Below are 18486 nucleotides of genomic sequence, written 5' to 3'. Positions count from 1 at the left end.
GGGACTCAACATAAAATAATATATTGGTAATGGAAACGCGAAACTAGAGTAAAATTTGATTAATTACGTAATAAATGATAATTAAAAATTATAAGCCCAGGTTTCCTCACGATGATTTCCTTCACTGTTTGTCAGTAGTGTCTAAATAATCTTAGAAAGTACATAATATGTATAACTCGGAAAAAGTCACATTGGTTCTTACCGTTGCCCTCACTCTCATGTATCATAAAAAATATATAAATTATATTATAATAGTGAAATGTTAATTGGTCCAACTTCCAGTTCAGACTTCGGCCTTGTCCTAGGTCACCTGAACTAAAGCACTACAATTAGTGACTATTGTTCTGAAATGTCGCGTCACGCCATTACTCGGCCCTTCATCGATTACTCATACAGAATTTACTGGAATGTCGTAATTTTATAAAGTGGAGTTATGTATGCTTAAGTAATTATTATATACTAGGGTCCGTCAGCGGCTTCGCCCGCTTTCACGTGCGATAAAAAGTGTCCTATGACCAAAGTCAGCACATACAGACTGGGTGTCTGTATACCAAATTTTATCAAAATCCGTTCAGTAGTTTCAGCGTGATTGACGAACAAACATCCAATTCCAAACAAACAAATTTTCTATGCAGGACTATGGACTTCGAAAGCTTAGTACAATCTCTTTTTGAGGGGGAAAATCATCCAATAACTTGTCTCGCCTTGGGCAGGGTGAGAGGGAGTGTCAGACTCTTACTGACTAAAAACCACCCCGTTCCTTCTCCTGCTTTTCGAGCCGGAGCCCCGATAAACCCGCTAGGTAGTCCGCAGCTCCGGATCAGATCCCGTCAAATCTGGCGTCGCACAGTGTTGGCAGAAGCGGCGGGCATCGGAATGACGTGGAGCGAGGTGAAGCGGGAAGCTCAAGACCGGTCGCGATGGAGGACTTCTATGAACGCCCTCTGCCCCAACTAGGGGACATAGGACATTAAGTCAAGTATCAGCCAAGTCAGCTCATACCCTGTCTGTATACCAGCTTTCATTTCAAATTTTTCATGCTTTAAGTTTATATCATAAAGCGCTCTTATCCTTTTAATGTCAACAGAGTAGGTGAACCCTTAGTCAGTTTTATGGCACCGACCTAATGGGTTACCGGGGCCCCGGCTCGAAAAGCAGGAGTAGGAACGGGGTGGTTTTTAGTCAGTAAGAGTCTGATACTACTAAGTCATTGCATGATTTTGACCCCACAAATAAAACACATTAGATAGACCCATCTGCCTCAATATTTCACAACCTACAGAGCCTATCTCTAAGATAAAACACCTTTATTTCAAAATCCCACAAACAATACTTGTATTATAATAATGACACAATGACGGTTCTCACTTTCATTTTTATATCACACACTAATTCAAAAGATTCAAGCGTGGGTGATTACTTAGGAAATCTAACAATGTACACATTATATTCGCGTCAATCTCTAAGATGTAACACTTAGATAATTTCCCGAATCGACAATATAATAGAAATACTTTAGTGCAAGGACATATGAAAATACATTCCGAAATTCCAATCAGTGTTTGCCTTCCAATACATACATAAATCTTTACATAAGGTATAACCATCTGTCAACGGTAAACACGCGATTTTAAGACTTAAATCTATAGTGTAAAGGTTGAATGTTAATTAAATTGTGAATGTTTTACATAGCGCAATATGTCGACCGCCGATTTGGATCCTGTAGCTAATATATTAGCGGTCACAAAATCACCTGTTGCTACCACACACCTGTTCAATACAATCACATCTGACTCTTGTTTCCAAGCGAAATTCAACCTTCTTCTCTACCACATAAGGTTTGATATAAGGATTGTCGTATAAAAAACTTTTTTCCTCGTTCGATATCTGGCCGAAATTACGAAAAAAGTCGCCGTTAAAAAAAAACATCTTTGGACAGTTTCGAGATTGATAAAAAAAAAATGTTTTTGATCGCGTTCGAAATTCGAAAAATATCTGACGTTGGCAGATTGCGACTGGCCGGCAGGCGAGTGCCTTCGGTTCGGCATTAAAAAAAAAATTTATCGAAGTTTGTTACCAGGACATATTTTTGGCGGCAAGTTTGTCAAAAAAAGTGTAAAAATAAAATGCGTGTAAGTGTCTTTTCAAGTATTTTTGTGCAGTAAGACAGATAAGATATTTGTCAGGTTGCACCTTTTCAACATATTAGCTCAATACGTAATGTGAAGTGAAAGCTTTAAACTTAGGAACTAATTTATGAGCTATGAACACTCGATACTTATTTTAGCAAACGATCTTAGTCTTCTTCATACATAACTGTAAAGTGTTAAAGTAATTTTATAGCTACTATATATTATTTTTTCATGTCATGCCATGTCCGACCTTGTATTATTATTATAAGGTTTTATTTAGCTTGACCTGTTTATTTGTTTGGGTCAAATTTAATAATTTGCATTTATCCTCCTTCCTGACGTCCAATCGAGCTGATATTTGGTACACACTCTTAATCCCATTAAATTCGATTAACATAAAAAAAATCTTACTAATATTATTAATGCGAATGTTTGTGATTTAATGTGTATGTTTGTTACTCAATCACGTCAAAACAGCTGAAGAGATTGTGATGAAATTTGGAACAGGAGTAGATAATAGTCTGGAATAACACATAGGCTACTATTTATCCCACGGGAACGCGACCAAAGCCGCAGGCAGAAGCTAGTATTTTTATATTATGTATAATTTATTTTTTGCTAGACATTCATCTTAGCATATTTTCTATATTTTTTCCATCAATAGCCAGAGACTAAACAGTAGTGTTATTACTTAAAAGTCTCCACCAATCATATGAGACCCACTTAGCATTAAACTCCCTACCTCCTCAACAACATTGTGTATTATGTATCCGACAACAAACACAGTACACAGTACACAAATCAATAAACATAATTAAACAACCGTTCAATACGTACTATGACATTAATTGCACATCCCGTGGCCATTGGCTCATCCTTACGTATTCCCATATAAGCCCAGCTTTCTCTCAAGCATGGCGATTTGAATCTCTCTGCAATTTCTATTTTAGTTTGTACCTACGTATCTAGGTATCTACATACATCAAACTGGTTGGCACGTCGTGGTTGTCTAGAAAATAAAATGTCAAAGGTTTTATAGTGAGCATCTGTGCTTATTGGATGTGATCGAAGATGGTGGTTTGGTTGGTGTGATTTGGGTTCTTTTTGCTGGTTTTTTGTTTTAAGTGGGTTATGGAATGGTGTGATGGTGATTTGGGGAGTTTGAAGTTTATATGGTGGATGTGTACGTGTCTTGAGCTTGATGAAATGAAATGATTTTTATGTAAATAGACTACAAAAGAGCAAAAAAATATTAAATAAAAAAATCTCTGAGGAGAAATGCCGAAACAAACTCAGAGGATTGCCGCTGTTTGCAGCGGGTGAAGAATGTTATAGATGTTTTTAAAAATTGAACGTTTTTTCGTGGTTTCTTCCAATATCGTCTTTTGGTCATCTGGGGCCTTTCGCCTGAAGAGGACGAAGGTTTGCTATTATCAAATTTATTTTCCTACCTTGTTAAAGAAAGTCGGTCTCCATAATGTTAGTATTGTTGCTAAACTTAAGAAAATCCGTATATTTCACAGGTGTACGTAAGTATGTAAAAGATTGACAGTTAACCGCACATAAAAACAAATTACAAAGCAAGAGGAATCACCAATAAATTATCATAGAAATAAATTTTAACAGACATTACCTAGTTCAAAATACAAGACTTTAGAGTTATTTTCTCTAAATATTCTTACCTATTTCACACAAAAAGACATAAAACATGCTCAATGAATTATAAACTCAAAGAAGTTAGGTTTTACAATAACAGAGTGAGATGCCAATATACGAACCAACGAGTGTGACAGAGAGGCAGCATATAGACAAAGTTAGGGCTTGAGCAGACGAGAGACTCTTGTCTGTTGAAGATATCGATATCGGAACTCAATGTAGATCCCTTATAAACTGCCCCAAGACCCAAGGGAGCGAAGATGGCAGAATAGAGAAACTTTGTCACCACCCTGCTCTTCTTGCGATGGTCCTAAAAACTAAGGGAATACGCATTTAACAGAGACCGGGCAGCAGCGCTGATTGATAAACCTGACCCTTTGAAACTGCGACCACAAATCCTTCTACCAAGCGTGGATATTACAGCAAATCCTCTTTATGTAGAAGAGGCATGAGCCTCTTTAGAAGAGTCATGAGCCTTTTCTAAAGAGAGCTCTAAATCAAATCAGTTAGACGAAAGCCCCATGTCTGTTCAGGCCCTTAGTTCTTATGCACATTATGCATACTTTTGTCCCACCAGGTCCATAACTCCCATAGTAAAAGGTCCATATGTAATAAAACAAGGATTTTAATAGCTCTTTAAGTGATTTCATAAGATTGTCTTATTGTTAATTAATTCCTGTAACTGTTTTCTGCTTTTGTCTAAGAGTTTATAGGTGCCGACGGCCGAGACTTGTTTAGAGGTCTAAGTGAATAGCCACAGACGCCATATTGGCTGCATAGGCAAGAACTAGTTGATTTTTGCATAAAACCGCACAGAGGTTACGTTTGACACTGTGATTGGCCGGCGCAAATGAATCAACCAATCATAACGCCGAACGTAGTCTTGTTTCGATTTCGTTGAACATAAAGTAAATTCGTACTAAGGCCCCAGATGTTTACTACATTCGTTCTCTTGGGATTTTGTTTTAAAATAGCGGCAAGCGAGCAGACGGATGACCTGGTGGTGAGTTATCATTACCACCCATAAGATATCCACAATACCAAAGGAGTTACAAGTGCGTTACCGGTCCTTTGAGGAGTAATGGCCCCAGAAAGAATAAGCACCCAATTACCTCACGTTCACGTAATAAATGTACAGATCAAATAACTTTGACTTAATAACGAAATATAAAAAACTTTTGTTAATAAGCTAACCTCCCGTACCTCTTACCTAAGTCAAGATCCGATGATTAACTTCTCAGTTAATAAAATTTGTAGTCTTTAATTAGTATTTTAACGATCCTCTTGCAAATACAGTATGCTGTAATCCAGGAAGAGTTTACGTACATGATAACTAGTTTCTTCTGTATAGTACTAAACCCACTTTACGCCAGTTAAACTGTTTATTACATGTAACTAACTGAGGATGGGTAAATAACTTGTCCATATATTTACATATAAAACGCGAAAGAGCTAACTATCACTAATTAGAAGATGATTTAAAAACTAAAAGACCATTACCTAGGTATTTCAAGTCATCATGTGTTTTATGATGCATTAATTGTAGAATATTACTAATATACAGTAATACTAGTAAAATAAAAAAATTGGGTTGTACTACCCACTTACGAAAAGAGGTTGGCCGATTCTCATAGATACCGGATAAGCACAAAAAATATCAAAATCGGTCAAGCCGTTTTGGAGTAAAAGCTGTGACACGAGAATTTTATATATTAGAAATGTGTAAAGGTGAAGCGTTTGTTTGTTTGTTTGTTTGAACTCGCTAATCTTCAAATCGACTAAACTGGACTAGCAAAAAATTAAATATAAAACTTTATTATCACAAGTATGGAAAAAAATATTTAAATAACAAGTTCTCAACCAAAAAATTTGTCAAATTTCTGCAACCGAAAAGAAATTGTTTATAGTTCTTAATTACGTTATCTTTTGAAAAATGGAGATATATTTATCATGGCCGCCACTATAAAACAAAGTGATGCTATTATGCCATAAACACAATCCGGTATCTCGGATATATCGGTGACAATCTAGTTTTTGGTCGAAAAGAGAAGCAGTTGCAATATATTATATTTTATTAGCGTAATACGAGTTTATAGTGGTGGGTCGTGTTGATAAATAAATATATCAGTAAGTAAATGATGTTGTCTTTGGACGTATTTGTAAATATTCTGTTATATAATGATGGAACCTTTTTATACTATCATCGTCATTAGCTGGAAGACTACTGATACTTTTGTTGGTCAAAGGTTTAAATTTTCGTTCAAGAAAATTTCAACAGAAAACGAAGTGTAGACCGCGATCGGCGCTCTTATTGGTTGATTCATCGCGCCGGCCAATCAGTGCGCTAAAGGCGGTCTTGTTTCGATTAGTTCAAGGTAAAGTAAACTCGTACTAAGGTACTGAGCAGTTGTGAAACTGTCGATTTGATCAATTTTGTGAAAAAAAAAATTGTATAGATTTGTTATAAGCATACATAGAAACTCATTGCCAAACGACTTTCTTACGACAGCCGTCGATAAACGACCATCCTTTATTTATTTTCAACTCTATAAACTAGCCACAATAAAAACAAACTATCAGACCTAACAAAAGAACAATCAATACAGATCAATATTAGCAAAATAACTGTCAAACATAATATATCTGCTATCAATTATGACTGTAATTAATTTTATCATCTCTACCCACGATACCGCACGTTTTCGCTTTTGACACAATTAGTAATGTCACAATATTTTGATGCATAATCATATAATCTTAAACACCTTTGCATTAATCAGATGCCCGAATTTGGCGTTTGCAATAAATAAAAAAAATATATACAGGCTGTAGTTTTGAAACCACAACAAAACTCGGGGGCATGTCACAGTAGTCATAAATGTTCGATTTAAAATAAGGTTTCTGGTCAATAGGTAAAAACACGGCTATAATAAATTATTTAAGTTTGGCAGTATTTCAGAATAATCTTGAAAAACTTGTTTGAGTTTGTGTGTGTAATGCCGCGTTTTAAGCTAGTCACAAAACGTTCGAAATGTGATAGGCGTAGTTCTCACTTACGGATTTATGTATTTTCCAAAAAAAATTTAGACTGAGAATCGATTGCCGAGTTACCTCCTTGAATGTTTCTCGGCTTTAAAACGACAGCCTGTATAGCTTTTTTCGGATTTTATTGTTATAGGTTTGGCGTAAAATGGCGTGAAATTAGACGCTTATCTATGTTTGTGGGTGATTCGTTTTCGTTAAGTGGAATCAATTAGCTAAATTATTATTGTTTTCTTAAATTGTCATTCTTGTGTGACAAGTTCAAGTATATTAATGATGTGCTAAATGGTCTACAAGCCTGGTAGCTAGCTAGCTAGCTAGCTAGCTACGAGGCGAGGGCCTCGCCCAAGGCGGGAGATGTCATTGGATGATTTTCCCCCTCAAAAAAAAAGTGTCTGTTCCTTACGTACTTAAATCTTTTACCTCACGTTCACAACCACAGACGTATACAAATATATTTGTTTATTCTCAAATTCAGGTTATACGGTGATTACGGCTAGTTTTTTAATGACGTTAACTTTCTTTGAACTTTTATTAGATGTAACGATAATGAAGGTATGTAAAGTAAGGCGCTTCATAGGGCTATGGAACCCAATGCCTTGGAATATTTCGACCATATCAACACATCTTCACGACACTAAACTACCCATATAATTTTACCTTAATCATATTTTCATTTGAGGACACAATTAAAATACATTTTTTTTCTCAAATTTATTTTATAGATATACTAAGTAATCGCTTTTACGAATCTTGATTAAAACTAGATTTTTAATTATTTTAAATTTTTGTATAATTCTTGCTGATAAGTGATAGTCATAATCAATTGATTCTATCAAAATGCTTATCCAATTAGACGCCTAATTTTCCAAAAGTTTTAAAAAGGTGGATATATTTGTGAGAAATCACATCATTAGTTAATTAATCCACTATAACTTTAAAACATTTTTTCTAGATTTACGTATTAAAAAAAAATATATATATACATCAAAATATGTTTTGCATTGTACCACTGGCCAATATCCAACGTGCCGACTATACTGCGTAAACAGTCGGTTAGAACAAAGATGCGTCTAATTAGCGATTTGGTTACAAAACATTAATCAGACGAACCGTGACCTCGGATCACATTCACCGAAACACCCTACGCAGATAAACGCCGATTCATTTATAACATACTAGCTCAGACCGTGACTTCACTTTGAAAATAATGTACGAATTAAATATAAGATTACAGAGGAGAATTGATTGTCAGATAAAAATGTATGTTCCTTTAGCAAATAGAATTAGGTTAGAGTAAAGTAAAGCTACACAAATTTGCGCTAGGCTTCCTAAATGTGAAAGGAGTTTTTTATGGGGTAAGCCCACCACAACCTTATAAAACCGCTGCAACTCATGTAAGCCAGGATCTCAAAACCGCTGCAACTCCTGTAAACCAGGATCTACAGTAGATACAACCATGAAAACACCGGAACACTGAACTCCGGCGACTCCGGCGCGTCTCAGGGACAGAATTAACTGTCTTGGATACCACAACGAAATATATCAGATGATATTATTAGAGGAGAAGAAAAAGCAAACGATAGTTTCTACATTTTCTCGAAATAAAATCCATGTGCTTAATCTAGACTGTAGTAATTTTTATTTATGACACATTTCATCCAGACCCGTTCATCCATTTTGGCATAATTTACTAACAAACATACAGCCGAACATTCACAAACTTATGAGTAGGATTCAACTGATTAGGTCATCGGATACCCACTAAATTAATTAACTCAATAAATTATCTAACTTTCCTAATAAGACGGATTATATTAGTAAATAATTTGTCTTTAAATTTCGCATGGTTAATCTTTATGGGAAAGATGGACAAAGTGAAAGTGTTTGATGCAGTTTATGTTAGTGCTAATGGGCATATCTTGTTATCTTTAAGCATTTTAATGATTTTGTTAAAAGATTATCACTTGGTGCAAACTTCACCGTTTTCCACTAAGAGCTAGAGAAATGTGGGACTTATGTATAATCCTATTTAATGTCATTAATCTTGCATACATAATGTTTTAAATATCATTCAAACGTATTGATTGGCTCGCTCTTACTACGAATTGTTTACGAGATATTTTAGCAAAATGTCAAAACAATAGATACTCGTATATAATATAATGATATTATCAGATTATTTCTATACCATGCTAATTAAAATTAGTTATAAATTACTGTGGTAGTGTAGTGCTTCATTCAAATATTTAAACACAATGTTACTTCTCTGTACCCTTAGTATGAATTTGCTTTACGTTTAAAGTAATCGAAACGAGAGTGCGTTCGGTGCTATCATTGGTTGGTATATTCAAGCCGGCCAATCAGAGCGCGCTCGTACTAAGAGTACTGGTATCACCGTCGTCGCTAAGCAGTGTTGATCGCTTACCGTCGTCAGGTGATCAGTCTGCTCGTTTACCGTCCTATATCATAAAAACTTAATCCTGTAATTACATCAATACAAATGGAAGTACAACATAAAAACTAGTAAACGGTGATTAACTATCAACACCATATCTCCTCCAATTTCAGAAATGGCCAGAAACCCTAATATAGACGCCGAATTATCCGGCACTAAAGTTAAGAATGCGTAGAATTAAATAAATTAAGTTGTGTCAGAGTTGTCGATAGATGGCCATAAACGCAATAACGATACAATTATAAACAATCTCACGAAAGACGGGCCGGCCTAATAAAAGAAACAACGGTTATCAATTATATATAGAACGAGGTGGATATACGTAGACGTACCTTATTCAGGGACCTTCGGTTTAGAGAACCCTAATTTTGGTCTTCTATTTCCATGCGGTCATTCTCAGTTCTTTATAGAAAATGGCTATTAATAGTTACTTCTCTGATTAATATGAGGTCATTCTCAGTTCTTTACAGTCTCGGTCTCGGTTGAGTTCACTTTGGAATTAAAAGTGTCAGAACAGCCTTTTTAAGGGGGGAAAATCATCCCTTGATCTTGATGATCTTCTCCCGCCTTTGCAAGGCAAAAGGAAGGGTAAATAAAATACCACCTACTCTAATCTCTAATGCTTATAGTTTTCAAGCCGGAGCCCCGGTAAACTCGCTAGGTAGCCCGCAGCTCCAGATTAGCCTAGCAGTATGGTAGTTCCTTGTTTGCTTGAGTTGTATTGGTGACAAATATATATAACTCTGCGATCTGCTACTTACGGTAAGTAGGAATAATGTAGGAATAATCTGTCCAATGTCCATATAATTTTTCATTTAACAGTCAACGAAAACACTATTGTGTACTGCCAATGTTTTCAATGGAAAACTGTTGTTTATGACGCCATTGTGTTCAGTTAATGATGCCGCTATGACGTCTTCGTGACGCAATTTCAGCGGAGGGTTTCCCTGTAAAAATAGATTCGTTTTAAAATCTGTAATGTGTTTTAATGTAATGATTCAGTTTGATTTTATTGAAATAGTCAGTTTAGATCTATAGTCCTTATACACATACGTCCAACCAAACAACATGGACTAATGTCCTGATAAAGGCCACAAGGTCGCTTTCAACCGACTCATCTAGAAGTAATTTTCAGAGTTTTCAACAGTAAGCATTTTATAATACTGGAGCTGCGGACTACCTAGCGGGTTTACCGAAGCTCCGGCTCGAAAAGCAGGAGTAAAAACGGGGTGGTTTTTAGTCAGTAAGAGTCTGACACTCCCTCTCACCTCGCCCAAGGCGGGAGAAGCATTTTGTAGCTGAAATTATGAGGTATATACAGAACAAAATCGTCAAATTTTATATATACGGAATCTTTTCCTAATTTTCCGAGCCCGACCTAACCCGGACCGGTTATCGAACGTAACAATAAAGTGGTCAGTTACACTGGTCGATTATTATCATATGTACGCCGCACGTTCCAATTAGAGGTTTATTATTAATAGTTAAAACGCGTGTCTTTACGATCTGTCTGTCTGTGAGTCTGTAGCACGCGAACATATATCGGCTCATATACGGAATTACGCCGTGACGGTGTGAATGTACGGGGCGAAAAGTTTTTGATGTGCGCTTGGGCATTGATTTTTGTTAAGTTGTATTGTTCTTTTGGACATTTTTTGGTAATTGTAAATGTGTCCGTGCTATATTTGAATAGTTTTAAAGTCAATAGTAAAGTAAGCTGTAAAAAAGTCGTATTTTATTTTTTAATTCATCTATATGAATAAAGTTGTTGTAGCAACCATATTTGACTGATCGGAATACCTAATTCTCCTTTGAAAATTACCTCAATAAAATAAGTACCTACCGTATCTTATCTATTCTAACTAAACTAATCAAAATACACCCTCAATCCTCACACAAACCTAACACGTAACAAAAGTACTCTCAACATAGTAAATCTTTTTTTTACAAACAAATTCACCATTCAATAATCACCCCGTGTGTTGGTTACCAACAAAAGTCACAGATCTTACGCCATCCGACCGTGGCGATGGCTAACGACCCGGCGATTCGTCTCAACATATAAAATATATTTCATATAACAACAAGACACGATAAACTCCATTACATTACATATTAGTTACATTTTGTAATAGCCGCTCTATAGATCTCTATAGTCTTAGCCGACAAATTCTTTTACGCTCAAACAAATTACCTTAGAATTTGAAATTGAAAAAAAAAATTGGAACAGATTTGTTTTATGGTATAAGCTGGTAAACGAGCATACGGATCACCTGATGGTGAGCAATCGCCGCCGCCTTTGGACACCCGAAACACCAGAGGCGTTAGAAGTGCGTTGCTGGCCTTTTAGGAGTTAGGAATTTCGTTGGGAAATCGGGGAAGATTGGGGGGTAATTGGGCCTCCGGTAACCTCAAGCGTAGCTCTCCCACATTTAATGGTGTTAATTTTATTATTTTAAGATAACATAACAAAACTCATTTTGGTTGTTGCAATCACAACTGCGAAGCGTCTGACTTCTTATTAGGTGTATTTTCCAACACGGGCAAAGTTATCTGCTCAAAAAGTTGGTGTTATTTAATTTATATTCTCTGTCTTAGTCTACAGACAACTATAGTCATCATATTATAAATCGATTCACATTTAGTGTTAATTTTATTACTATCGGAGATAACGACAGATTGATTTTAGATAAATGGCGTTTTGAAGGTAAAATCAAAAATTAGCATACAGGCTCTTATCTCATACTGTTTTAGCTTTTAATGTCGAGGTAATAGGAATATTACAAATGTCCAATTAACAAATATTGTGAATCAGAATGATATCTGCAAAATGTATAACAAAATCCGGATTGAAGATCTACGCGAGACACAATGTATTTTCTATTGTGTCTCTTATACCGGCAGATAAGAGATTAAAATTCCTTAAAATTATGGTTCAATTTGTATCAAGAATACAAATTAATTCATTAACTAAAAAATCACGGTTTACTCACGTATTATTAATGGAAAAAGCTCTACTAGTTTCGAGTCACAGAGGGACTCTTCATCATGAGCAGCGTGCGCAGACACGGCGACGTCGCGCAACCTACTCGAAATTAAATCATATCATAAACCTATATCCCGAAGAGGTAAGCAAGAAAGCCCATATTAAATCACCCACTTTCACGAATTCTGTACTTATTATAATGTAAGAGAAGGCAAGCCTTATTTCAACCATAATTAAACTAAAAATAAATAAAAAAACAACGAAAATCCCAATAACAATTAGCCCGATTCGGGAGTTGAACCTCAAGTCCATTGATCAACAGTAAAGCTTAGTTCGACAAATGAGCCAGTCAAAATACCATAATGTGGGCGTAAAATCACCTGTCTAGTTCCTTAGTAGATAAAGTCGTGAGTATACATGATTATTATGTATCTAAGTATGGCAATGTATAATAATCCACTTTAAAATAACTAACCTTTAAATGCCTATAACAGACTAAACTAAGCTTATAAAAAATAACTTTAGTTACCTTATGAATACTAAGTGTTGTGATTTCTCGAGTTACCTACTTAATATTTGGTCTGCAATACTTTTTTATTTTATAAGCTGATAAACGAGCAAACGGATCACCTAGTAAGCAATCAGCGCCGCCCATGGCAGAAGAATTACGAATCAGAGGAGCTTTACTAGTGTATCGCCTGCCTTTTAGGGATTGACTACAATGAGTATTTTCAAACCAAACCCATTCTCCAGTTGCACTTTAGAACTCTTAAATGAGTTAAGAAACATATCTAGTTCAAATCAACGCTTAGCTTACCTAGCGGGTTTACCGGGGCTCCGGTTCAACGAGCAGGAGTAGGACTCGCCTCGCCTAAGGCGAGATAATAGGATGATTTTCCTCCCTTATAAAAAAGGGTAATCAATTACATTACTATTCATTAGTTAAAACATCCTAAAATAACAGCACTATTCAAGTACAGTATCGAACTAAAAACAAAGATGGCAGAATTAATTACTCAACACCAAGACAAAGTATTAGATACAGGAATGCAAGATCTTACAAAACATCGTACCTTAGACTATAAGGCATGAACCAAGCCCAACGCAGATACCGGAGCCTTTAGAGAAAATTCGTTCCAACATCCCATATTAAAATACATTCCAATTTGTCTAATAACAGTCCTAACTACAGTTATTATAAGTTACAGTTTCACTTGACACGCTTTTCTTAAGTATTCATATTATTCTAAGTGTCTTCTAGTTATTAAAATTGGTTAAAGTGTAATTATTATTATAAACCTAGATTTTGATGGTTATGATCTAAAATCTAGGGCACGTAACTAAACTTAAGAGAATACTATAATTAAAACTTATAATGCAGAAAACCTGGACAATAATGCTGTTTGAGTTGACCTAGTAAACTTTAGTACTACTGGTAAACCGGGGTTACTTTGATTCACGGGGTGACTTTGATCGAAACTTTCATTTCATATAAAATGGCGAATTGCGTAAAACGAAACGCGTATGGTAGTTTTTTTTTTTCTAGGTTAGCAAAACTGAAGAACTGTCAAATCCTTTTCTGAAAACACGCTGGGAATCCACCCGCAAATTTAATTAAAAAAGGTAAATACATTGTTCTTCTCTATTAATAGCTAAATAATTTTGCTGCAAAACTTCATTTGTATTTAAACACACGATGGTGTAATGAAATTTCTAGATAAACTCCATTATGTGCCTATGATCGATTAATCAATACAGAGATTATTGTTATTCTAACTTCAAAAAGAATGCAATGAATTAAGTTTGCTTAATGCGGGGTGTCATTGATAGGGTATATGGTGTGAGATTGATCAAAGTTATGAGATTTGTTTTAGTGAAGTTTTGGTCACAACGGGGCAAGAAAACTACAGATATGTTTGTCGCAACGATCTAGTACTGGTTGTCGAAGATTTCAAATCCTTGGGAAATAAAAAAGAATTCAAATTGGTTCGTGATGATATATCTCAAATTGAGACAAGTGACATATTAGCCTACCTGCCAAAACCAAAGCCTTTTGCAAGTCATCATAGTAATGTTGAATGTGTCCAATTTTTTTTGATATTGATATCGCAGTATTGTTAGCATAGGTTTTATATTGTTGATTTTATGAAGACTAATTATTTTATAGGTTTTAACTTTGTTGATTGTATGAAGACTTACTATTTCTACTAAGTTCCTGTTTAGTTTTAATGAAAATAAATAAATAAGATCTGATTTTAAGCTAGAATTGTGTTACCAACATGTTTAATAAAGAAATGTTAAATTTCTCTAATGACTTTTATTTGATCAAAGTTACCCCATAAGACAAAAATGTGAATATTTATTTTACCCGTTGGTAGATTTTGATTTTTTTTCATTTATTGGAATTATAATTGGAGTTTCTTTGTCGTTACGCAATAAAAAATGGGGGTATCAAAGTAACCCCATCCTACGTATAACTTTGATCAGACAGTTTTTTTATTTTTTCTCAATATCACGACACATTTTTTTACTTATTATTACAGGAATCGAGAGTACTAAAAATACCGATTAATAGACTTTTTTTGTATTTTTTTTACACCCACAAATATAAATGTTACGGACCTTCAAAGTTCAATATTGATCAAAGTAACCCCGGTTTACGGTACTAATGAGAACAGTATCAAAATCAAACTTATGAATAAAAATACAAATGTAAAACGAGACAAAAATAATTAAAACAAGGAACACAAAGATCCCAAAACACAATAAACATAATACGAAATCAATAAACAAGAAATGGAAACACTATTACTTTCCCTTGATATTTGCACAGCATAAACAACTTCTCAAATAGAAATGTTCTCTAAATCCGTAGACAACAAGTCTGGGCGGCGAGCGCTCGAAGCTATTTAAGACCCGAACTATCAAATTATGTAAATAACACACCATAGATCAACAATTGCATAACAAAACGATACAGCCGGCCATTAATTAAAATGTATAACTATCAAAAGTTAAGTAGAAACCCGAGCCGAGGCCGCTACTTTTAAATTATCAGAAAATTTGACGTCACAGCAAATTGGATTCTGAGACATTTATCAGAAAAATCTGTAGTAACATTCTCTCTTGATAAATTAACTACTCATGTTTCTTATTTTAACGTATCTCCAGATGAACAGACAGTCGAAAAGGAACTTTGAACTTGAGTTATAAAGTCTAATTTGTGTTGGAAAGTGTTCCATAGTTTCGAAGGTGATCACCGTATGCCGTACGGCTCAGCTTTATCGAGAGATATGTGTATAGTATTATGAAACGTTTATATGTTTAATGACAATATAATTAAGAGGAATGTTGGGATATATTTTGTAAAGAGCTTGTGATTACTGTCAAATCTTGATTCTAAGATTAACTGTATTTGTATTATGTATGATTAAACAAATTTAGAAGAAATTTATGGGTTGTCTAATAACTTGAAAGTTGGTATTGAGGGTTTAAAGGTTAAAGAAATGATATTGGAACTTAAAAGAATCCGACAAGCTTAAAAGTAGGACGAGACATGTCTTAATTCCAAATATTTTTAAGGATGATATAAATCATTATAAAACCCAGCAACATATATATTATGATAAGGCTCACACTTTGAATAAAAGCAACATTAAAAATATTCCCGAAGTTATAGATATCCCTAAAAATTCAACATAAACGATTGAAATCTAATTCCAATTACGCACCACCATCAAAAGTGGTTCTACTTCGTTCAATAAACCGCGTTCCTATCTAACAAACATATCTGAATAATTTCAATGCAAGCCATCCAACCGGGATGACCCTAAGGTCGAGCTTTCTACAGCCTTCGTCGTCATGCGACGCGTCAACTGGTAATTAATGGACCAATGGGTGAAGCAGCCCTATGAAAGCTGCCCAACCAGATGCCAGATTTAGGACTCGAGTCTCCAATCGCGTTGTTTAATTATGTTAATATGACAGTAAGCAAACCTCGCAAATTAAATATTACACTGCAGCTGTTATGTGCCATAATTAATGCTTTCTTAGTTTTGTTTTGTCATAAACCCGTGGGTGGTTGATGTATGGTTCAGTCTAAAGCTTTTTATCAATTTATTTGTTATTGATTTTGAACGTGTCATGTAAATTGATTTTGAAATCGTAACCTGTTTTGTTATGTACATTGTCATTCTTAATTTATTTTGCCGTTTGCTAATATCGTATTTTATTCTTGTTTTTACTTTCGTTTTCGTCCTTTCTTTATAGATTGTTTTGTCTAATTCTAGTCGACAGCTAAATCTTTCAAAAGTCTCATCATCTTCTATGTCATCGGAATACTTCTTCTGTTTATTCAATCACAATTTAATCATCTATTTACATTCATCTTCTTTGCTAGTTAAAGAACCTTATGATATCCATTCTAAAGTTCAAATTTCCACTAGCAGAACATTTTCACCATCAGCAACTATAGTGAAAGCAAAAAAAAATCAACAGCTTAGCTCCATTCATTCGCACAAAGTATTTTTCAATGTAACCAAGCGAAGTTTTTTAAAAGGAACAGTTGAAAAGTAATGCTTTATTCCATAATCGTCGCCATTAGGCTGAATGGCTAGGCATTTAACTAATAATAGGCGCTTATCTTGTCCAGATGGACGCCATCTTAACGCGTCCTGCCGCCATTTTAGTGTCAAAATGATTAGTTTTAAATAAAACACCTGTTACACAGTCAGGATGGGTAATCGGGATTCCGATACCCGCTAATGGGCGTAAAATGTATTTTTATTATATTATTTATTTTAATGTTTATAATATTTACTTAATATTTTTAAGGAATGTATTAAGATAGTTCTTAAAGTTGTTCAGTTGTTATGTGCTAGTTTTGTAATAAATTTTCCACAATTCTATATTTTAGCATAACTCAAAACTGCTGCAAAATTTTACTATTCCATAATCACTTCTTCTTCTATCTTGGGATGATCATAAAAGTCATCGACCACTCAATTTAAGACAAAACAACATCACAGACGCCATGCATTATGGAGTGATTGTCTGCAATACATATTTAATAACCTTGTCGATACCTGTCAGTGCGTCCATTGAAGAATTATCAACTAGACTTAGGACTTACTTGCAAAGTTATTGAACGTGCTTAGATGTCGTAATAGGTGAGAGATAGAGGCGTTGTTACCGACCTGTAAATTGAATCAGAGATCTTTAGCTCGACTGTTCCCTTAGTATGAGTTTGCTTAACATTTAAAATAATTGAAACGAGAGCGCGTTCAGTGCTCTGATTGGTTGGTTCATTCACGCCGGCCAATCAAAGCGCCGAACGCGCTTTCGTTTTGTTTTCGTTCAACGTAAAGGTAACTCATACTAAGGATACTGCAAATTGAATCAGAGATTTGTAGCTCGACTGTTCGCTTTTGTAACTCAACTAGCAAGGCAGTTACTTATCAATAAGCGGTATAAATAAAAACAATTCAGGAGAGATACCTTATCCCCCTTAAAAGCCAGTGATGTGGTTATAACTCCTCTGGTGTTGCAGACGTCCTCGTGCGGACTTACCATCATCAGATCCGTCTGCTCATTCTCCCATAAAAAAACTATTAATTTGTACTGACAACCCTACAGCGACCTCCGGCCTGTCGCATCGTAAACGCATCTTTATTATAATGAAATGCTATCAAGTAGTGTTGCCACTCTTAAGTAGCGAACCGTCCCTAACGCGTTATATACCACTTCTAATGCAATGGCGTAATTCAGATTTTGTCTCTTCTATAGGTACTTAATATTGTGAGTTTATGTTTGTTTGTTTGTGTGCGTGTGTGTGTTGAGTAGGCTGTCTACAGCACTGATTTGTATTATTCTACCTTTAGTGAACATCTTGTCTTTTACTAATAGTCTATTGCCATCCAGTCTTCCGTGTACTGCACTTATCTCTCATTCAGCTGTATTAAATCAGTGCACGTCACGTTGCACATAAACCTGTAAACTTTAGTATGAGTTTGCTATATGTTTATAGTAATAGAAACGAGAGCGCGTTCGGCGCCCTGATTGGTCAACTTAAATAAACCAACCAATAAGAGCGCCGAATCCGCTCTCGTTTCGATTACTTTAAACGTAAAGCAAACTCATACTAAAGGTACTGTACTATTTTGTCATCCTAGGAAAATATTCTTCGTCTGTAAAATATCTTTATTTGTTTTCTT

Source organism: Spodoptera frugiperda, chromosome 18, assembly GCF_023101765.2.
Source record: "Spodoptera frugiperda isolate SF20-4 chromosome 18, AGI-APGP_CSIRO_Sfru_2.0, whole genome shotgun sequence".
In the NCBI taxonomy this organism is placed as follows: domain Eukaryota; kingdom Metazoa; phylum Arthropoda; class Insecta; order Lepidoptera; family Noctuidae; genus Spodoptera; species Spodoptera frugiperda.
Note: the sequence above shows the minus strand (reverse complement) of the source record.